The sequence below is a fragment of the Sus scrofa genome, chromosome 17, assembly GCF_054392235.1.
Source record: "Sus scrofa isolate SSC_HxYL_T2T_F1_AM1 chromosome 17, Sscrofa_HxYL_maternal_Yorkshire_Landrace_v2.0, whole genome shotgun sequence".
Lineage (NCBI taxonomy): Eukaryota > Metazoa > Chordata > Mammalia > Artiodactyla > Suidae > Sus > Sus scrofa.
In genome coordinates this window covers 61,793,279-61,816,755 of record NC_139399.1, presented here as the reverse complement: position 1 = coordinate 61,816,755, position 23,477 = coordinate 61,793,279, and the positions used below count along the sequence as shown (strand labels likewise).

The window sequence follows — 23,477 nt, the reverse complement described above, 5'->3', positions numbered from 1 at the left end:
CTACAAAGGTTAGGTTCTTGCTTATGCTCTATATGGTCATAGATCAGCTGCTTCTCTCTTCCTTGCTCCCTCCACTCCAGGACCCAGGCTGATGGAGAAGCAGGGGGATAAAAGAGCCAGTTCTTTAATAATGTCACCCAAGTGACAACTGTCATTTTTGCTTATAGTCGACTGGATAAAGCAAGTCACATGACCAAGCCTGACAGCAGTGTGTCATTCTCCCAAGGAAGCGTTATACACACGTCTCTCTCTTGTATTATCGCTCTTGTAATCCTCTCCTGTATTATCATCTGCTGTAATAATCATATAAGTCATTGTAGAGTCAAGGAAGCTAACACTCAAATGCAAGTTGTCCAGTCTGACACAAATACCAAGATGGTGAGCCAAGATTTGAAGCCAGATTTTACTCTAATTCCCTCTCCCCTATTTTTAATGACACTCCCATTTTCCCAGATAGCTATGAAAGGTTGAACTAAAATGTTTACATACAGGAGTTCCCACTGTGACACCGTGGATCAAGAATCTGACTGCAGCAGCTGGGGTCGCTGCAGAGGTGTGGGTTCGATCCCTGGCCCGGTGCAGTAAATTAACGGATCAGGCAGTGTTGCAGCTGTGATTCCCTGGCCCAGAAACTTCCATATGTCATGGGCGTGGCCATAAAAAAAAGTCTACATACATTATTACAAGAGTAAAGATCAACCACTTTAAAGAGGCTCGATGAGGAGAGTATTAGCTATCTGCCTCCCACTCCCTACATTATCTTCTACAGTTCAACAATGTATGAAAATAAGCAATATTTTTGAACGTTTGTTCTGGGTATGCCAGGTACTGGGTTTCCTATGCCTAGTCACATTGACTCTCTACAAAAAAGCTTATCAGAAAAATACTGCTGCCCCAACTTTACAGAGACTGAAGTCGAGGCTCAGAGAAGTTAAATAACTTGCCAAGTACCACCCAGTCAGTACGATGGCCACTAGGTGTGCTCCTGTCTGCTTGTCCCTAAAGTTTACTCCTTTCCCTTTATATATTCCAGAGGAAACACCTGCTGTTCCCAGGGTAGGAAGATGGGAAAATACAGACGAGACTCTGAAGGTCCAAAGGGTTACTCCTATTCCTTCTGAGGATTCCTCCTGCTACACGTGTAAGTAAGCACTGATTAAAAACACTAGGTCACCCAAACATAATTAGAAAGGTCCATTTCCTGGGACAGGTGGGTGGTGATACCATGGAAAGCACTCTTGAGCCTACAATAAACAAGTCTGGGTTTAAAAATAACTTGAGACACTTGGTGTTACTGCTCATTTCCGTTAGTAAACATAATAAAATAGAACTGCACACCCAACTATAGGTACTATGAAAAGAGAATAATGATAATATAAATAGATAATCCATATATAACGCACTTGAATTTCTATGTTTATGCATCTAGCTTTCCCTGCCTGGAAATGGAAAATGGCAGGTAAATCGTGCGGTTTTTGGAGCATGTGCTTGCTGCAGTTTTGTAGAGAAGACCAAGCTGTCTGCTATCTCCTCAACCGGAAAATGGGCATAATTCAATCTCGGATATAAGTTGTTGGGAAATGTGAACAGATACAGGGCTGATGCTCGTGAGGGGCTGCTTGGCGAGCGCAGTGCCAGTCTTCTGACAGGGATAGGATGGCAGGGATCCAAGGGGGAGATACTTCCTCTGGATGATTCTCTTCCTACCACCCAGCCCTCCAAGCCAGAGAGCAAATGTTTGTCCTGGAAATCCAGAGTCCCTTGATTGCAGCATGACCCCCCCTCCCCCGTGCCTTCACATAGGCCATTCCCTGGCCTCTCCAGTCCTTACACTCGGCTCACCCGCTTCCTTCCTTCAGGCATTCTCTTGGAACAGGGCTTCTCAACTGCGATGCTACTAACTTGGTGAGCTGGGTAACTCTTCGCCGTTAGGGTCTGGGGGCTTCTCCTGTGCCTTGCAGGATGTTTAGCAGCATTATAGCGTCTACCCTGTGGATGTGGTGGCACTTGTCTGGCCAGTTGTGACAACCAAAAATGTCTCCAGGCATTGCCAAATATCCCCCAGGGAGCAAAGTCATCCCTGCCTGAAAGCTCCTGGCGAGGAGCAGCAGCCTTTGTTGGAAGTCTCGTTTTTTTCTGCGAGCTCCAGACTCTGCAAGCTGCATCCACAGAGGAGCCTGCAGCTGCACTCCAAGCTGGATTTCAGGAGTGGGCATGCCACCTCAGGTCCAGCAGGCTCTCCCTAAGTGGCTGGGTGGCTGAGGAGGAAGCACTCAGAAATTTCCTCTGGCTTGGAAAGCGACAGTAACGGTGCTTCTCTGGGTGACCTAGAAAGATTCCTTTCTGCCCTTACTTTATGTGAAATGCGATTCCCACAGTGCACATCCCTGCAGTCTGATACGTGAAATCACCCATTAGAGAACACGGTCGGGGCTGCCGTGGCCACTCCTGGGCTTTCCAGAAAGAAGCCATGAGTCTTGATTTTTTCCCCTACGGTCTGGCTTCACACCGAGGCACTGGAGCCTGAGCGGCTGTAGCCCAGAGATTCATTTCTCCCCAGTTTCAGTGCATATGGCCTTAGAAAAATTATTTTTTGAAAAATGACCTAAAGCTTCCCTAAAATCCTCAGGAATGACACCTGAGGGGAGCATCTGAAAGACTTCACATTCATTAACTAAACCTTCTTGTTAGGTTATCTTCCCTGAAATGCATTTGACAGTTAATGAAGTAGAAAAGATGGCAGTCAGAGAAAAAAATAAAACTCTGTCAGATTCTGGAGATAGAACAGGGAGGTGGAAAAGCGGGAACCTGGGGAGACGTCGATAGATCAGCACCCCACACTGTGAGTATTTTATTACTGGCTACACTGCCTCAGATCAGAGCTGGCTGCAAAGTTAAATTCCTGCCTGGCACTCTGTTCAGATCCTAAGACCATACATAAGTCGGGGAACCAGATAAGGTGCTTGTCAGGGCAAAAGCAGCAGGGATACGGGGCTGACTGGCAGATATGTGAAACAGTGATCAGAGAAGAGAAAGAAAAAGGAAAGACAGGTTCAAAAATATTTGGACTGCTTGAGACACCTTTCCCCATTTCCATCGGATTGCAATTTAGCCTAAACCTGGCTCGAATACTCAGAAGGTAAAACCAGCTTGCAGGCAGTCGAGTGAGCAGGCACAGACATTCTCTGAGAACACTTGGTTTTAAATGACCTCATGGGATGTTATTCATTTCCCATTTCCTTCTCACCCGCCCAGTGCCCTCTGTTGAGGTTCAGAAAAGGAAGGGAGATCAGGAAAAAGGATGGCACACTGCGGGTACACCTCTGCAGTTGCCCAAAGTATTATTTGGTTAATTCAGCTCAGTCCGGCCTTCCTGAAGTTGGGCAAACCTGTTTTCTTCCCCATGATGTATCACTTAGAAACACCAACTGCAAGGATTTCTTCTGTTCTCACAAAAAAGGGAAGGAAACAGCTGGTAAATGTTTCACAGATGGCAAAGCTCTTGGCATCTCTCTCAAGAGAGGGCCACCCATGCAGATGGCTCATTATTTTAACATTTGGATTTTCATCTTATTAAAACATCTTTTTTTTTCTGGTTTTATTTAGCATCATAAATTCTCTTACACTTTAGCAAGCAACTAAGCGATTTGAGGACGTGCAATCTAAGGAACATCCTTTGGCTAAAACATAGATTGGTAACATCATTATTCCCAGCTTTGATCTCAATGTGATGGGTTTCAATCTGATTAAAAATTCCAATGAAAGGGAAAGCTGAGAGTAGTGAATTTATCAAGCAAAAGTCCATGAAGTCCATATAGTAGCTGAATTATTCAGCAGAACGATAAACCGAGTGAAATTGGGGGAAATAGTTTTATTCAATGCATAAAATCCCTATTACTATGCAATATGCATATATAAAAATAGACAAATGCACAGTGGGTGCAGATTCATAAACACACCCTTTCTACATATGTCGAGAGGCTTTCGTACCATGAAGCACAACAGCCAAAATTTAAACCAAGCAAGGCCCATTCTTGGCAGAGCAGATAGGGCCAAAACCACAAAGGTTTAGTTCTCTGCCCACTCAGACTCCAACAAGACTGAACCTGCATCTTTTGTCCCCATAGCTGTTTCTAGCTGCAGAAACAGGAAGGCTGTTGTGCGGCTGGATGGAAAGAAACAACGCACTCTTGCTGCCCTAACTTTGTTGGGAAAGCAGGCCTAGGTACTCTCCTTTCCAAATATTGCTCCCGAGGGCTGGGAAAAGTTGTGGTCACTTCAGCATCCCTAACTATTGCACTGGGGTGTGGGAACTGTTGGAGATGCAAATGCAAGTGACAAAGCCATGTAATGAGAACAAACCAATCTATTTAATGTGGTGAGATGCTGGCCTAAATACAGGATCCGTCGCTGTGCTCTCACAAATGGGCCTTATGGAGCGAGGTCTGTGCATGCCACGTTGTAAATGTTTATTAGCAATGGTACACAATGCACCTTATGGAACCATGGAGCTCAAAGCTGTTTCACTTTGGGGGTCAGACCTAAATCCCTGAAATGCTGAGAAAATGTTAATAGTTGCCAGCACCAAGAATGTATCAGTTGAGAATGTACATAGGTATCATAAGTGGGGGCTCTGTTCATCGACTTGAATCACCTCTGCTTCGTCTAGCCTAAAGCATTAGCTCACATAATGCGTTCTGTGAGCTGCTGGCTTTTCCATCAGATGAAAAGCAAGATGGGAGGTGCAGAGAGTATAGTTTCACAAAAGAGAACTGGAAAGAATGACACTTATTAAGCATGTTCAGAAAGCAAGGAGTTGTGGAGAAATGAGAGACAAAAAAATTTTTTAATCATATTTCTCTGTAAGAGGGTTGCTTCTGAGGGTGCCATGCTGCTTCATGGTTTATGGCATCTGTAGCACAAATTGTATTCACAAGAGCATGTAGTCCTTGGGTAGAGCCTCCAGCTGGTAAATGTTACCTTTATTTTTAGGCTCACCCACTCTGATCACTCTAAGGCTGTGGTACCAAAGAAGTGCTCCCCAGACCAGCAGCATCAGCATTACCTGGAACCCCCACCTCCTCCCACCCCAAACCTCCTGAATGAGGAGCCCAGGTGCCTGCGTTTTTACAAGCCCTCCAGGTGATTTAACGTATGCTCAAGTTTGAGAACCACTGCTCTAAGGCATAATAGTTTGTCACTCCACCAGTGCCCAAGAATCTTTTTGGTGACAGACATCAAGTATGATTCCTGTAAAATCCTGGCAGCAGAATACATTTGTCTATTTAACTGCATGCAAAACGCTTGTCAAGAAAGATTCCGGGAGCTCTTTTTGCGAAGGAAGGCTTCCTCTCTCCCGCCTGTGCTCCATCCATCTCTTTGGAGACTGCATATGCCTTCAATCCAAGCTCCCAAGTTACAAAGCCATTTTAAAAACACCTCCACCCCCGTCCTTCACACCTGATATTGGCAAATAAGACAGAAGAACATTGCACTTGGTTTTCTGAGTCTAGCTGGAAAGACTGACAGATTTCATTACATTTGTCACAGGGTCTAAAACTCCATGTGGGAGAAAATAATCCCACTTAGTAAAAACATCTCACTGTACCTTTGAGTCAGAATGGAGGAGCATAAAAAGTATTGTTCCTGGGAAAATTACAAGGCATTTGGTATGTGTTTGCAAGAGTATGATGGCTATTCACCAGATTCTGGTTTGGGTGGCTGAACCCCCCCACCAAAAGCTACACAGGGACTGGAATACATACACATCCTGTGAAATGGCATAAGAAGCAAAGGCGAAATGAATTTCCTGTGGTGCAGATGAGCTACTTAAAATCGCTCCCATCTGAGTACACCTCCTTCTCCTCAAGCGCATTGAAAACCATTTGAATAATGCACGTTATTCAGTTGCATTGTGTGCTCTGAAAGCCATTTAATGAAGGTAGACAGGCTTCCAAGAAGGTGCGTTCTTTGACTAATGTAGATTCTCCTGGAAAAATTTTTCTCCAACATGGAAGGCAAGATTTACTGAGGGAAAGGAAGAAGGAATGCCATTATAATGTCTGTTTCACTCCATCAAATAGAATGGGAGTGACCTTGGATTAAACTTGATCTATTCTAGATGAACCTTACCCTCGGCAATGTATATCTTGAAAAGCTGCAAGTCAATCAAATTTTAGCTAATCAAACCATCTTTCCATTGACTTCCATTATGTTATTGAAGTTGCTTTATCTATCCGATTGATCTCAATTAGCAATGGCTTCCAGCTCCACTCTTTCTGTTAGTTAATAATCTATAAATTGACACTTCACTTAAGTTGAGGGCCACTCCTATCTAAATAAAATTTTGTGAATATTTAAGACATTTATAGGCACTATTTGTACAGAAAAGATGTGTATACAAATGTGCCTAATAAGACTGACTCTTCATATGCAATTTATTTGGTTAACTACCATAGGACCTGGAAATCCCACTCCTGGGCATATATCTGGACAAAACTTTCACTGAAAAAGATACATGCACCCCTATGTTCACTGCAGCACTATTCACAATAGCCAAGATATGGAAATAACCTAAATGTCCATCGACAGATAAATGAGATCAAGAAGATGTGGTATATATACACAGTGGAATACTACTCACCCATAAAAAAGAACAAAATAATGCCATTTGCAGCAACATGGCTAGAATTAGAGACTCTCATACTAAGTGAAGTAAGTCAGAAGGAGAAAGACAAATACCATATGATATTACTTATACCTGGAATCTAATATATGGCACAAATGAACCTATCCACAGAAAAGAAACAAACTCATGGACATGGAGAACAGACTTGTGGTTGCCAAGGGGGAGGAGGAGGGAGTGGGATGGACTTGGAGTTTGGGGTTAGTAGATGCAAACTATTGCATTTGGAGTGGATAAGCAATGAGCTCATGCTGTCTAGCAGAGGGAACTATATCTGATCACTCATGATGTAACATGATGTAGGATAATGTAGAAAAAGAATGTATACCTATGTATGACTGGTTTACTTTGCTGTACAGCAGAAATTGACAGAACATTGTAAATCAACCATAGTAAACATTTTTTAAAAAAATTATAGAAAAGGGTATTTGGGCCAAGAGATATTTAAGTTTCACTCATGCTGGTAGTTTGCACTGAGAGGTAGTATAGAGTCAGATTGACAGTGTGAGCCCTGGAGTCGAACCTGGACTCAGTACTGCTCTGCTCTTCTAAATTGCGGGACTGGTCCTCCCTGACCCTCAGTCTCTTTCTTGTTAACATGAATCAAGTAATTTGTTCTATCTCACAGTGTTGCAGTGAAGAGTAACACACTGCATATATTAGCACAAAGCTGGGCACACAGTGCAGCCCAAACAGACGGCAGCTGGGGCTATTATTTTTATGGTATCATGCCCATGCCAAAAAGTGAGGCTATAAAGGCTCATCTGGGAAACCATGGGATCAGTTTGATACCACTGTGGTAGGAAAATAAATTCTCTTGCTTATATGTCCAAAGAGAATGCACAGCAGAGTGAGAATAGCACTAAACTAAGTGAAGAAATGGGTGGTGGTTATGGTAACATACACGGTGAATTCCATCTTCTAAGCCAACTCTTTAGTCGGAAATCATCTTTAAATCACCATAATGATGGTGATCATAACATGGGCACTATCACTCCTACAGCGAGTTCTGTGCACTGCTGTAAATACGCTATATGTGTTCATTCATTTAAATGTCACCGCCACCCAATGAGTGAGACATCATCATTATTCCCATCTTGCAGAAAAGGAAACAAAGATGCAGAGTGTAAATGAGCTTCCCAAGGCCCCAAAGCTACTGTTAGAGCCTGGATTTAAACCTAAGCATAAGGGATACATCCTCATGCATGAGTAAGAAGGAGAAGGTGCTGCAGGAATGGTCTGGATCAACTCTCCAATTTTACAGATGGAGAAACAGAGGCCAGTACTTCGAAGATTGCTTATCATTTGCAGCAGATGCTTGTTTTAGTCAGCTGGAGCTGCATAACAATATGGCTGGGTGGCTTAGAATTTTCTCACAATTCTGGAGGCTAGAAGTCTTAAATCAGGGTGCCAGTATGGTGGGATTCTTGTGAAAGCTCTTTCTGACTTTCAGATTGGCTGCCTTCTCACTGTGTCCTCAGATGGTGTGTGGGAGAGAGAAAGAAAGAGAGAGAGGAAGCATGGTCTCTTCTTATAAGGCCATAGTCCTATTGCATTGGGGCCCTACATTTATTGTCTCAGTTAACCTTAATCACAACCTCTCTCCAGACACAGTCATATCTGGGGTTAGAGTATCAATATATTAATTTTGAGAGAATACATTTCAGTTCATAGCAATATTCAATAAGTAATAACTGCATGTCCACACATGGGAACATGACCTACAAAACTCGTTACCAGCATAGCCAGGAAGAGAACCTGGGTCATTCCAATGTTTGTTCTTTGAGCAAACCACACAGCTGAGACTTTCCAAGAACATCTATTTCCAACAATATTCTTTATATCCTTGTGAATTTATTTGTACTTATGATTCCTGATCTGTCTGTTGATAGCCCTACACCACGGTGCTCATTCTAAAGAATGAGAGTCTCAAAATCCTCTCTAGGTGAGTAATCTCCTATCTTTTCTCCTTTAGTCTTTTTTCCCCCTTTGGCTTCACTTCTATTTTGTTGGGTATTCACCATTATGCACATGTTCTAACTTTCCTGAGCTAATCCATATAGCTGTGAGTAAGCTTCAGAGCTCAAGGAATACTCTGTGATTAATAGATTTTTATAAGACATTCAGGACAGAGGAATAAAGAAGATAATAGACTCTGAAGCAGATGGACAACTTCAGGTTGCTGGTACCAGAAACAGTATCATAACAGATATGGACAACAGCCAAGAAAAGGAGCATGTAACCTCATGTAACTGAAGCTCCAGGGGCTTCAGGATAAGCTTGATCCAGAGCCCAGTCTCTTTCTCTCTATTTTTCAGCTCTGTTTCCTTCACATCTCCCCCATGGTGATGTAAGGTGTGTCAAGAGAATCTGGAGCTTCATGCTTACTCATTCTACCCATCAGGGGTAAGATGTCTACCTTAAGATTAAATATTGAGATAAACAAAAATCTCAGGTTTGACTTTTGTTGGCCTTAATTAGCCTGACTTGAGTTGTAGGCCCCTCTCTGAACCAGTCCGTATGGAGAGGAAGATGAAATGCACTGCTGGCTTAAAATTTAAGTCAGAGGTCAACAAACTTATTCTGTAGAGGGCAAGATAGTATATATATTTTAGGCTTTGAGGGCCATACTGTTTCTGTCACAACTCCTCTACACAGCCATGGTAACCTGAAAGCAGCCAAAAGCAATAAAAAAATGAATGTATATGTTTAGATTTGGCCTGCAGGCCATAGTTTGACAATCCTGGCTTTGAGAAATTGGGCCCTAAAATGGAACAGACCTCTTGGATTCTTTAAGTCCCCTTTGGACAATGGGATAGTTAGAATAACCCTAGTAATTCTTGGGCACAAGATGGCCTAATTTCTCCATAGTAACTTACGCAAAGAAGCACGGTCTAGTTACACATTAGTGATTTTTAAAAAAATTTCCAGTCTTTTCTGAGGTCTCCCCACAAAACATTAAAGAACACTCAAGACATAAGTCAGAACAACACTTCTTAAAACCTATTTCTTTACTCTCTAATTCTCTTGTACTTCAGAATTTCCCACGTAGCAAACCCCAGACTCATCATTATCACTAGCTGCACATTCTTCTTCCTTTCATATCTGGGTTTCAAGTCTTTAATGTATAGTCGGCATAGCCCTTCTCTGTCTCCTTGTGTCTCTGTCTCTCTCTCTCTTAGTCTTCCTTCGTTTTTGCTAGCCTACAGCCTCCTGCATCTATTCTTTTCTCAATTCTGAATCACAAAGTATCTTGAAGCTGACTGTCAAAGATCCTAGGACTGGATGGTTAGGCGAGGGAGTAGAAAACACAAATCTAAAATGTGAATATATCTTGTTCTTGTCAGACTTGCAAATACCCAGGCTAGAGGAGGACTGTATTGCAGGCTAGTCGTCTCTTGGGAAGGGTGGGCGACAAAAAGGAACGGGAAGTGGAATTTGACTTGAATCTGAAAAACTGCATTTCTTTTAAAAACTAAAATGACATCTGAAGGAAATATGACAAGGTGATAACATTCATTATATTCGGGAAGTGGGTCACCATTGGTGCTTTATTTTCCATACATTTGAAAAAGTTCATATTTAAAAATTCAAATAATTAAGTCAAAAGATCAAATGAAATGGGGTCTGTGAAAGTGCTCTGTTCACTTAAAATCCACTAGACTGGTCTCAAACTTAAGCAGCACCTGAATTACCTGGAGGTCATGTTAAAACACAGATTTCTGAGTGTCACGCTAGAATTTTCATTCAGTACATCTGGGGTGGGGCATGAGAATTTGCCTTCCTAACAAGTTCCTAAGTAATGCTGATGTTGCTGGTTCCAGGGATCACAATTTGAAAATTGTTAGAGAGTAACCTCCATGAGGGCAAGGACCATGTGTCTCTTGCCATATGGATCCAGCTTGATTCCTGACACCTGGAAAACATTCAATAAATATTTATGTGCATCAATGACATCTATAGGCTCTCATATTTGAAAAAGGTGGACATTGTGCACAACTTCATCTGTTATTTCTACACTTTGATGAGTAGAAATAATTCTTTTCCTGATCCTCAGAGGAAGACGAGTGGGTTCAACTGAGAAAAACTGAGGATCCTGGAGGTGAGATTAGGTGGAGGTCAAGGAAGGGAGGTGGCTATCTTTCTAGGCAAGTGAGACGGCAAATGCAAGGGCTGAGAAGAAAGTGCAGAAGCATCCACTCGAATCTCTTCTTGCCTTTCATATGGAGCCCTGCAATTGTGGTTGACAGTCATGCTGGCTGCAGCCTCCAGAAGCCTTGTTCTGCTCCCCACCCCCCCACCTCCGCCTTCTGTGCTGCAGCTACCATGGACTCTCTCCCTTTTCTTCCTAAGGTAGCAGGTGTTTGGCTCACAAAGGACCCCCATACTCCTTGGGGATTTTTTTGCTTTTTCCTTGTTTACTTCCACTTAACCTGTACATCTCAACTCAATGGCACTTCCTCCAGAAAGCCTTCCTTCGCTTCCTGAACTAAGTCAGAGATGCCAACCACATATTCACATAGATAAGCTCCTTTCTTCACAGCCCTTCACTTTGCAATTATGTTTTCCTTTTTTACAATTAATGTCCATCTCCCAATTTGACACAAAGCTAAATGAGGGCTAGGGTCCTCCTTTGTGCTGTACCCCCAACTCATAGCCCCACACGTACATGGCATAGTCTGACTTTTTAAATCATTGCCTATATCCTGTGCTCAATAAATACTTGTTTTTTAAATTTGATATATTTTCCAGTTTTATTGAGATTATAATTGGTGTATAATGCTGTATTAGCATTAGGTAGACAATTTATATTGATTTGATATATATGTATATTGCAAAATGATCACCCATGATAAGTTTAGTTAACATCCATCACCTCACAGAATTACAATTATTATTCTTGTGATGAGAACTTGTAAGATATACACTCTTCATCGGTACTTGCTGAATGAATAAATAAGATGTGAATATGGGCATCTCTCCCCCCAACCTACGATATCATTACGTGAGTGAGACAACAAGCAAGTAAGGTTCGGTCTTTACTTCTGTATTCCTTCCATGCTTCAGTTTCATTCCTGGAGTGTGCTTTTATCATTTGAAGTGCCCTGTCCTATTTTAGGATTCTCTGATGCCTTAGCTCTTCTGCCCCAACGTCAGAAGCTGAGAATGAAAAGCTGGACAAGAGTTAGCATCCCATGGGGAAAAGGAGAAGCAAGAAGTAGTAATAACACAAGCAGTTTTGAGAGCAGGAACTGGGGTGTGATCTTTGTGGAAATCTCCAAAACAGAGGGAGGAAGGCAGACCCCAGAGCATCAATGAGACACAGAGTGATGATCTCAGAGTGAGTGGGGCTGTTTTCGTTGTTGTTATTAAAATAATGGTTGGCTCAGTTTTCTTTTTGAAAGGGAACCTTGACCCTCTCTTGAGGAGGCATTTCTTTAGTGCCACTTAAGCCACAAAGGCTGCTGTATAGAGCCAGGGGTTGAGGGATTTGGACTGTCTGATCATAGCCTGACACCTTTAAGCACCATTTGTTTGTTGTTTCTTAATCATTGCCCAGTTTATGAATCCTTGTTTCTATTTGCTTTAGAAATAGCCATTCTCTGCTTTCCCTGTTCTAGATTGAATTTGTGCTAGCTTTTTATACATCCCTTTGTTTTTTATCTTCTTAATGAAAAGAATACAAATTCATTTCAAACAACTATAAACATAGGGAGTAGGAAATAAATGTGTTTCTGAATTCAACTTTCAGGGATAACCAGTTTTTCCCCTATATCCTTCCACAGTGTTCAGGCAGATACAAATCTCTAAGAAGTAGTCGTATTTTTACAACAAACATTGAAATGCCAAACACATTATTTTGAAATTAACTTTTTATCGTCACACACTTATTTGCCATTTCATGTCCGTTCTTACAGGTAATTTTATCCTGGTTAACAAAAACCATGGATTCTACTCCATGTTATGCCAGATAATATTAGATGCTTTTCGAGGCATAGCAGTAATGTTGTTTTCAAATATTTCACTTTAATATGAAATGATGATGGATATCTTTGGACATATATAAAATTTGTTCACTCAAGAAATCTGTCCACTTTCTCTGCCCCCTGAAAAGAGATGCACCTGCTGAAGGCTAGCAAAAGTCACAGCCAAGAAAAATTCTTTACCTAATAATTACCACTGGTCCTTGGGATATTGATACCCAAGAATCATTCATTTGTTCATTTGCTTTTTCACCAAACATTCAGTTTGCTTCTAAAAAGCACCATGTATTATTCTAAACATTGTGACAAAACACACAGAAGAGATCTTTGCTTTTATAGGTAAATGTTTTATTGGGGAAGATAGGAAATAATAAGCAACCCCCTCCCTAGAAAAAGAAAGAAAATTTTAGTAATGGCAAGATGAAGCCATCCATGGGAAAGTAAGGGGAAGAGTTTTCTAAAAGAACAAACAAAAAGGCAAAGTCTTTGAGGGGAAACGAACACAGCATACTGAGGAAATAGGGCTGAAGCTTCATGAGCTCAAGGGAAGTGGTACAAGGTGAAGCCTGGGAAGAAGCAAGGGCTGTTTCACATGGACCTTATGGAGAAGTTGGTAATTTATTAAGTATTATGAGAATCCACTGAAGGGATTTCATCAGAGGAGTATAAAATCTCATGTATGTTTTAGAGAAGATCACACTCTTCCTGGGCTGAAATTACCTGGAGTAGAAGGAGAGGCCAGGGAACAGGTAGGTAATGGTGTCCAGGTAAGAGAGTCTCCATCAAGAGCAAGTGACTCCACAAATCCAGGCAGTACAGCTCTGAGCCTCAGAAACAAATGTCCATGGACTTCGATAGATTCAAATCGGCCAGGGGAAAGAGTACCAGAGGATCAAAACCAAGGCAACATCAAACAGCCAAGAGCCAACAAGGGCTGAGTCTGAAAAGGATGGGACCTTCCAGGCGGCTGAGTCATTAAGGGTCAAAGTACCACAGAGAACACCTAGTAGTATATTGACTTAACAGAGGTCTCTGACCTTCATAGGCTTTCATCTCTGGGCAGCAAAGACCCTTGAGGTCGGCCCCACCCCTCTAGCATATCTCTTGGGCTTAAAGAAACAAGCCAGAGCTTCATAATGCTCTCTGGACAATTTGAGACAGGAAATAATATTCATAAATCTGAGATATCTATGCTTTCTGGTCAGACTGAAGGTCAAGGCTGGGGTTACATTTTCAAAAGTCTTGCTGGGTCCCCCGCCCCTGCCCCCGCCCCCGCCCCGCTGCTGTTTACAACATGGCATCCGGCATCTGTGCTTCATTGGCTCAGCTAACTTGGGACTCAAACTATAAACCCAGCCCCCGGAAATTTGAATGGATGACTCAGAGAGGGCAGAGTGGAAGAACTGCCACTCTCTAAGGAAACGTTTGTGATTGAGCATTTCATTTCTGGACATACAGCCTCCTGAAATCGGAACAACATGGAAGACACTTGTGCAGGGATGACCAAGAAACATTTTTGAGTGTATTTTCTCTGTCTTGTGTACAGCACAGTATAAAATTGTATACATCTGTCTATGCTGTCAATGTAGGTGTGTGCACAGGAAAACTCAAAGTACACATTTCTGGTCAGTGGAATTGGGGAGGAGGAATTCCATATCTAACTTTATATAACTTTGTATTAGGTTAAATCATTTGAAATTGTCAGTTTTTGTAGGTAGAAAGGGACTTCAGATTGGCAATTTCATATAGTTAATTCTAAAATGGTTTGAAGTTTTGGAGAGGCAGGACAGAGAAGTTACTAAAATAATAGGCTCTGAAACTAGGCAGAATGATTTCAAGGGCCAGCTCTGCTTCTTCCTGTCTGTTTAGCCTTAGGCAAATTGCATGACATTCTCCTTTGAAAATGGGGATAACACAAGCACATGAAAAAATGCTCAACATCCCTGATTATTAGAGAAATGCAAATCAAAACTACCATGAGATACCACCTCACACCAGTCAGAATGGCCATCATTAATAAATCCACAAATAACAAATGCTGCAGGGGGTGTGGAGAAAAGGGAACCCTCCTGCACTGTCGGTGGGAATGTAAGCTGGTACAACCACTATGGAGAACAGTATGGAGGTACCTTAGAAAACTATACATAGAACTACCATATGACCCAGCAATCCCACTCTTGGGCATCTATCCAGACAAAACTTTCCTTGAAAAAGACACATGCACCCGCGTGTTCACTGTAGCACTATTCACAATAGCCAAGACATGGAATCAACCCAAATGTCCACTGACAGATAATTGGATTAGGAAGATGTGGTATATATACACAGTGGAATACCACTCAGCCATCAAAAAAGAACAAAATAATGCTATTTGCAGCAACATGGATGGAACTAGAGACTCTCATCCTGAGTGAAGTCAATCAGAAAAAGACAAATACCATATGATATCACTTCTATCTGGAATCTAATATATGGCACAAAGGAACCTTTCCACAGAAAAGAAAATCATGGACTTGGAGAATAGACTTGTGGTTGCCAAGGGGGAGGGGGAAGGAGTGGGATGAATTGGGTGCTTGGGGTTAATGGATGCAAACTATTGCCTTTGGAATGGATAGGCAACGAGATCCTGCTGTGTAGCACTGGGAACTATGTTTGGTCACTTATGATGGAGCATGATCATGTGAGAAAAAGAATGTATACAAGTATGTGTAACTGGGTCACCATGCTGTACAGTAGAAAAAAGACAGAACACTGTAAACCAGCTATAATGGAAAAAATAAAAATCATTATATATATGTATATATATATATATGTATGTATATAAAGAAAACGGGGATAATAGTAATACTTAGCTCAGGAAGCTGTTAGGTGAATTAAATGAGTCACATGTAAAGTACTTGTAACTGTGCCAGTACAAGCCTTCAATAAATGGTAGCTACTCCTTTTTCAAAACATCTATTACCTTTGAAATTAAAAAAAGGATTTATTTAGAGTATCCTTGAAAAACCCTTTCCTTCTAGTTAAAAGAGGTGGGTCCTCTTCTGATAATTATCTATAGTCTAGGACCTTGAGTTTTGTACCCTTGGCAGTGCGTGGTGACAGAATGACGGGAGGTGCAAAGCAGCATTATTACTCTTAGTGAAGCACTTCTAGTTCCTGAATTCTCTCCGTCTTTTCCCAGGTGGGTTTTCCCCCTCCTCCATCACTATTTATTTATAGGGTACCTTCCTGCTTTTAATTGTATCATCAGCATTTGGATAAGTCATCCGTTTTCCCCCCTCATTTTCCTTCTTTGTGCACTGCTCTAAATATAACCACAGAAACAAAACAATGCAGTCCCACAAACAAAGGAGACCCGGCTGGGTAAGCAGACCCCTTCGGTAGGTCTAGAGTCAACTGCTATTTCTTGTCTTCATGTTTTATAAAACAGCCCATGGCTCTCACAATAACAAGGGAGAGAACTCTGATTAAATGGTATGCATTACTGTAAAAGGGAATTAAAAGTGATGCAGAGGTTTGCAATAAACCGCATTAGGCAAGGATATTCAGGAACAAAGTTGCCTGGGTGGTTTCCAGTCTGAATGCACAGGTTCTGAATCTGCAATGACTCATTTGTTCACGAAAGGACTGTTCTCCCAGCAACTGCTTAATAAGTCAGCCATTCGCCTTTTTTCCTTTTAAAAGGAATAAGAGGACTATGTTTTTAGGATCGCAAACGGGGTGAGGAGGAAAGGTAATTAGAGGTATTTGGAAATAAATATACAAATGAGAAATGGAAATTGATAAGGATACTTTGAAGCACTAATATTTGGGTGTTTAGAATAACTGAAAACAATAACAAAACAAATATTTATGGCTTGCCTACTCTGTGCCAAATGCTGTTTGTGACAAGAATTTACATGATAAACAAGATAGCCAGAGGCCTGCCCACATGGTCTTATGTTCTAGTGGTGGACATAAGAAAAAAAAACCAAATAAATGAATAATTATGGTAACTGCAACTTTTGGAAATTCTATAGAGGAAACAGAATTTCCTGGAGGAGAGGGAGGGGTGGTGGTACAGTTGAGGTTAACTTGAGGTCAGGGAAGATCTCTCCAGGAGGTGACATTTGAGCTGAGACCTGAAGGGTGAGCCAGTGTGAGAAAAGCTGGGGGAGGAGGAATCGAGGCAGAGTGACAAGTTTGCCAAATCCTTGAGCTGTCAAATGGCTTGAACTGAAGAAACAGGAAGGAGTGCAGTGGCTAACGAAGACTGTTACGTAACTTACTATGAGCTTATTGATTCTCAGGACCAGAATAGAATCTGCAAGAAAACCATAGCCAAAAAACAGAACAAAACAAACAAACAAAAAAACCTGTTTGCTTCAGATCACCCATGTCTTGAACAGCAAAGGCGCAGGAGAACCCATGCTATCTGAATTGCTGGCAAAGGACCTTGTTTCTGTGTTGTCAAAACAGAGCACACGGTACACAAATGATATATACCGAGAGCTTGTTTCCAGCTGTATCTGCATAGCTTTTCCAGTTTGCTAGCTTTGGAGTAACTTTGGGTTCAAGACTTAACCCCAACTCTTAGCTTTGATTCTCATTGTGCCCCTTATTCTTTCTGGAGCCTCGTCTAAAGAGGTTGCCACGAACTTTACACAGGTTGCCAGGCGGTGTTTAGACCAGTACTTGGCACTGAGAAAACATGCAAAATATTGACTATTATCACTATTATTATCTTCATTATTTTGTCAGTATCCTCTCTGCTCTGTACTAATAGTCTCCATTACAACAGATTGTATTGTACATAATTTTACATTTCATCTACCAATATAGAAGGGGCTAGAGCATGACAAATGGCTGTACAAGCCAAACACATGCTCATTTATCATAGCACCAGCTAAACATCAAGTATGATAGGAGGTCTGGGGAATGCAAAAAATTTAAAAGCAGTAATTGATCCGTCGAGTCCTGCTCATTGTCAGAGTCAGGGCATGGAGTCCTAGACCTGGGATGTGTTAACTATGTAATACTAGCAGGTTACTTAACCCGGCAGGGTTGCAGGATTCACATCTGAACAATGGGGATTAAAGCAGCTGTCCAGTGCTGCTTTGATGTACATTACATGCTACATATGGTACCTGGAGAGACGGACTCCAGAACCTGGAATGTAGTTACAACTCCAGACTGTCAGTCATGTTGGCCTCAGCCTTCAAGAAGCAATAATTTGAGGAGGTGGAAACAACAGTTAAGCAGTTTGAAGAGGTTCATTGTACGTTAAGCCTAATGTGGGTGCTAATTCCTGCTCCCCCAGGAAAGATCTCACAGAGATTCTGGAGCTGGCTCTGACAGTATGGATAGGAATTTTCCAAAGACACTAGGGGGAGGCACTCCAGATAGCAAAAGCAGCATGTGCTAAGGCATGGAAGCTTGAAACAAAATGGCTTATTGGGGAAATGCTAAGTAACGTGAAACAGCTGTTTTGTGCATTGGCGGATGGGAAAAGGGATATCAAGAAGAAAGGCAGAAAAGGCTGGGAATTCTTTCCTAACAAATGTGTGCTTGTTATATTCGTGATCCCCAAATTGTCCTGCCGTAGCATCTAGGACACTGTCCAAAAAGATTTTCAATCATATGCAAACTCTTTTTGCTTTCTCTCTCTCTCTCTTTTTTTTTTTTTTTTTGTCTTTTTGCCATTTCTTGGGCTGCTCCTGCAGCATATGGAGGTTCCCAGGCAAGGGGTCGAATCGGAGCTGTAGCTGCTGGCCCACTCCAGAGCCACAGCAACTCGGGATCTGAGCCGCGTCTGCGACCTACACCACAGCTCATGGCAACGCTGGAAACTTAACCCACTGAGCAAGGCCAGGGATCGAACCCGAAACCTCATGGTTCCTAGTCGGCTTCGTTAACCACTGAGCCACGAAACTCCAGCAAGCTCTTTTTTCTATACCTCCCATCCGTGGAGATTGAAACAAAGATGCTATATCCAAAGCTGATGATATGGATGTATTTGTGGCTCTCAGATGTTAAATGCCAAAGCACCACATGAGATTTGATTTTTATACCCATCCAGGGAGTCCCAGCTTTGGCCAGATTCTCGCTCTTCCCATCAACTAGATGGTGACATTCGGGTGCACTGAGCAATGTTTGATGACTGAAATAGTATTTTGAGAAAATACAACTGTGTTTGTAGCCAAAGCAGAAGGCACAGCAATGTTTTTGGAAAGTAAACTGGAGAAAGTTTATCCTCAGGAACGGAAAGCAGAGTTCATCAGGGTTACCACAATTACCCAGGCATGTCAGAATAAAACAGGAGTGAAACACCTTCCCGAGCGGGAGGCAGATGATGACTACCGCAGCCTCGCCGTGACACAGGCAGCCACTCGCTGACATGACCCAGGAGCCACCTACGACATCCTTCTCGAATTTAATGATCTAATTTAAGGGCTGACAAACATACTGTTTTTCCAAGGGGCTAGAAGTGGCCCTCCCTTTTCCTCAATCAAAGTAATTATTCCTCCAACTTGAAGCAATAGTCGTGAAAGCACTTTTTGTTTCTCCAATTCTCCAGTCGAACCCCCAGGCTAAGATTTTTTTTTTTTTTTTTAAGGCATTGTTCATGCACAGTGGCATAGAATTTCATTTGCAGGGTTTCAAGTATTAAGAGCACAACACAAAATCTAAGCAATTTTAGACATGTGTCAATCTCAAATAAAAAAGGCTTTGTGCTGGCACAGGATGTCAATGCTTGAATTAAAGAGATGGAGAATTTCCCTGAGCGAGAGCTGTACATGCTGACATAATACATTGTTAAGCCTCTGTGTTACGATACAACCAATATGTTTTAATAATTTATTGGTATTTATTTAACACACAATACTGTCATACCAAATCTAAACCGAGGGTCTAGGTTCCTCATTGATTCATGTACATAGATCTTATCTGTATCATTAGATGCTTCCCTAGAAAAGTCTCCTGTGTGTGATAAAATCAGCAAAGAGTGTTTCTGAAACTTCATTAGGGGTAGCATTTTGATACCACCTTCCAGGTACCCTCAATGGGATACTGCTGGAAGGATTTAATTTGGCTTTGTCTTTTTCCATCTTTATTTATCAGACTTTATCTCCTGACAAAATTGCTGCTCTATGAGTTAATCTCATTTGAACACTTAGTCAAAATCTAGCCAGCTTAGAGAGTGCTACGGGCTGACACGGAAACCTGCTGGATACAGAATCTAGGTTGAATTCTTCTGGACTGCCTTAATCATTAATTCATCTGTTTGAAGATTCATTCATCTTTATTTCAACATTAGCTAATGAGTATAATGGAGACCATCAAAATCTAAAGGCTAATCCTTTTTTTAAAGTGAGTATTTGATAATTATTAATTAATAATAATGTCAACAATAACCTTAATTTCCAGGTATTCCTCCCTAGAGATTTATGTCTTAATTACACTTGCCATAAGGACAAATTAACCCCCCCCCAGAATTAAGCTTTGGTTTACAGTTTTAAAATCGTAGGAGCAAGGAGAAGCTATCTTCATGTAAAAATAATCAGACTTTTTTTTTTGAAGAGCCTCAAATGGCAAAGATGAAGAGAGAATAAATAGAGCTGATGAGATTTAGTGTGACATTAGTAATTCTCAAAGGGACTCCACACTATAGAGTGCCTGGTATGGATGCTCACTGCTTTTATGGAGGTGACAGGCCTGACCTGTCAGGTACTAGTAACACCCAGGACAGACCAGAAATGTCACAAACTACTAACAGTTACGACACAAGATATAAAAGCATCCACCGAAAGGGGAGAGGGTGGCTCTTTAAAACTGGCTTAAACATGTTTTGAAGTTCTTATTTCTCTAACAAGCCCATCTTCTTTCCTTATGGAACACGGAATTTATTTACAAAACTTTAAAAAACAATCTAACTAGTAAAGTTTTATTTTACTAAGGAGTATTTTGATTTAATGTGATGAAAACACAACTCACACTAGTCTTAGCTTAAAAAAAAATGGGGGCATTATTCCCTCATGTGCCTGAAAATTTCAGAGATACAACCTTCAGGCATGGATGGATCCAGGTGCTCAAGTGATGACACTGGGAACTTGTATTTCTGTTTCTCAACACTTCTTTATTCTGAAGTGGCTCCATTCCCAGGAAGGGTATTTCTTCCCCATATAGAAAGCCCAGAAACATCACATTTAACTATTATCAACTTTACATTCAGGAGAATTAGACCTTCTCTGTTATGAGTTGAAATGTTCCCCTCCAAATTCATAGGTTGAAGTCTTAACCCTCAGCACTTCAAAATGTTACTTTATCTGGAAATAGAATCACTGTAAGTGTAAGTAGTTAAGGCAAGGTCATACCAAAGTAGGCAGGGTCCCCAATTTAATACAACTGGTATCTTTATAAAAAGGGATAATTTAGACACAGATTTGCACATGGGGAGAATGCCACGTAAACTGAGTTTTGTTGCCGTAAGCCAAGAAACTATCTGGCACAGATTCTTCCCTAGCACTTTGCCAGAGAGTATGGCCCTGCTGACAACGTGATTTTTGACATCTAGCCTCCAGAACTGAGATAATATATCTCTGTTTTTAAAGCTACTCAGTTTGTGGTGTTATCTTAGAGTATCCCCAAGAAACCATATACTCTTCTTTCCAGTGGCTCCACGCAATGTCCTGAGACTCACCCCAGTTTTTTTATTTGAACCACACTGATTTCTGTGGCCCGGTGGATGGATGGTTAGGCAGATCTGACTCACATACCCACTCCCAGAGCTGGGAAAGAATCAGTCCTACCCTAGATAACATATACCAAGAGTGGGAAAAGGGTAGTTTTGCAAAGAAAGAATAAAATGATGTCACCAAAGCAAGGGAGGGAGGCAAGAAATAAAAGGTGTCTGCTACAGATTAGTTCATTAGAGATGAGAAAAAAATGAGGTTATTTTAGCTTAGGTTCTTTGCTTGAATAAGCAACATTTTCTTTTCTATTTGCGTAATAAATACCTACTCATCAGGCGTGTGCATGAGCGTCTCTTCTGTGAAAGCTTCCCTAAGTCCCCTAATAGAATTGAGAATTACCTGCATACACCCTCCTTCCGTAACCAGGCATGCTGCAATAGTAACATGTAGGCCACAGTTCTAAGAGGTTTAACTCATTTAATCCTGATAACAACCCAATGAGGTAAATACTCTATTATCCCCATTTACAGGTGAGGAAATTGAGGATCAGAGAGGTTAAGTAACTTTCCTGAAATCAACTTCCTTAGCTAATTGGAGCTAAGTGGCAGAACTAAGATTTGAATCAAATCAATTTGGCTTGAGAATTTTACCAGTTCATTATACTCTACCAAAGAGTTCACTCTCTTCAGTACTCCTGGTATCTGTTTCCTTCTATGAGAGCAATTCCCAAACATGGAACATGTATCACTGGTGAACGTCTCAATGATTTGACTGTATTTTTATTTGTTTGTCTTTTTTTAGGGCCGCACCTGCAGCACATGGAGGTTCCCAGGCTAGGGGTCGAGTCAGAGCTATAGCCGCTGGCCTATACCATAGCCACAGCAATGCCAGGTCCAAGCTGCGTCTGTGACCTACACCACAGCTCATGGCAATGCTGTATCTTAACCCACTGAGCAAGGCCAGGGATCGAACCCGTGTCCTCATGGATCCTAGTCGGGTTCATTACTGCTGAGCAACAACGGAACTCCCATCAATGATTTTAGATTTTGAACATTTAATCTTAAAAAAAAAAACCTATTAGTAGTTATGTTTGTTTTTATGGGCATCCTTTCTTTGTAGCAAGAGACACCTATCTTTTTCAGAGGTGTTACACACTTTCCCTCTTGAGTAAATGTATTTAAATAAAAGAAGACGATTAAAAAATATGGTAGGAATATGATAGTGCAAAACTTCTGGTTATAGCATAAATAAGTCTTGGGGATGTGATCCACAGCACAAAGAGTAATCAATAATATTGTAATAATTTTGTATGGTGTCGGTAACTAGATTTATTGTGGTGAGCATTTTGCAATATATAAAAATATCGAAACACTATGTTATATACTTGAAAACAGTACACAACTGTAAGTCAACTACACTCCAATAAAATAATATAGTATGCATAGCATGCAAATATGTCCAAAATGTTGGAGGTGGTATAGGAATAGCTGAAGTTTGAAATCCATGTGCTTGGATGGTAAGTTCTTTGAGGAATGTATTGTTTGTGTGTTCCTAGTGGTAGTGCCACTACAATGCCCAGCATGTAGCAGACACTCACTAAACACTTGCTGAATCATTTTGTATTGATTTGGTTACTGGCAACATAAAATACAGGACTGACAGGTCTCAACTAAATCCAGTACAATGAGTTATGTGAAGTAGCAGGAATATTGATCCTCTCAGCATTACTGAAATTCAGCCAAGCACAGTCAAGATGGCCAGACATCTGCCAGCTGAAATTTGGACAAACTATAATGAAAGTTGGGGTCTCGGTTCAGTGCCAGTCACTAGACAACTATGTTTCTCAGAAGCACTTTATGCCTATGACATATATGTTCTCTAAGGAGGATTAATTTTACAGACAAGTTATTATTTGCAATTTGCTTCTTTAAAATGACTAGCTCCTCTTCCCTTCTCCAAATAACTTCAGATGAAAATTTTCAATGAATTTGGGGAAGTTCAAGTACAGAAGCAAAAAAAATCTTTGCCATGTTAAAAGATTCAGGTTTTAGGCTGAAGAGACTTAAAAAGTAGAAGGATTATTCTTAAACTTCTCTTAAAATATATCTCTTTTATAGCCATATCCAAACCAAGGCT

General features: G+C 41.2%; 1 protein-coding gene and 1 long non-coding RNA gene across 25 annotated transcripts in view; one reads left to right on the top strand and one right to left on the bottom strand.

The window, feature by feature from the left end:
* Positions 1-23,477, bottom strand: part of TSHZ2 (teashirt zinc finger homeobox 2) — a 1,034,366-nt gene that overhangs the window by 477,115 nt on the left and 533,774 nt on the right. The gene's annotated exons all lie outside the window — the stretch shown is intronic.
* LOC146395379 (uncharacterized) lies at positions 1,061-11,425 on the top strand. The gene is made up of 2 exons (XR_014832623.1): positions 1,061-1,141; positions 4,993-11,425. It is a non-coding gene; the product is annotated as an uncharacterized LOC146395379 (long non-coding RNA).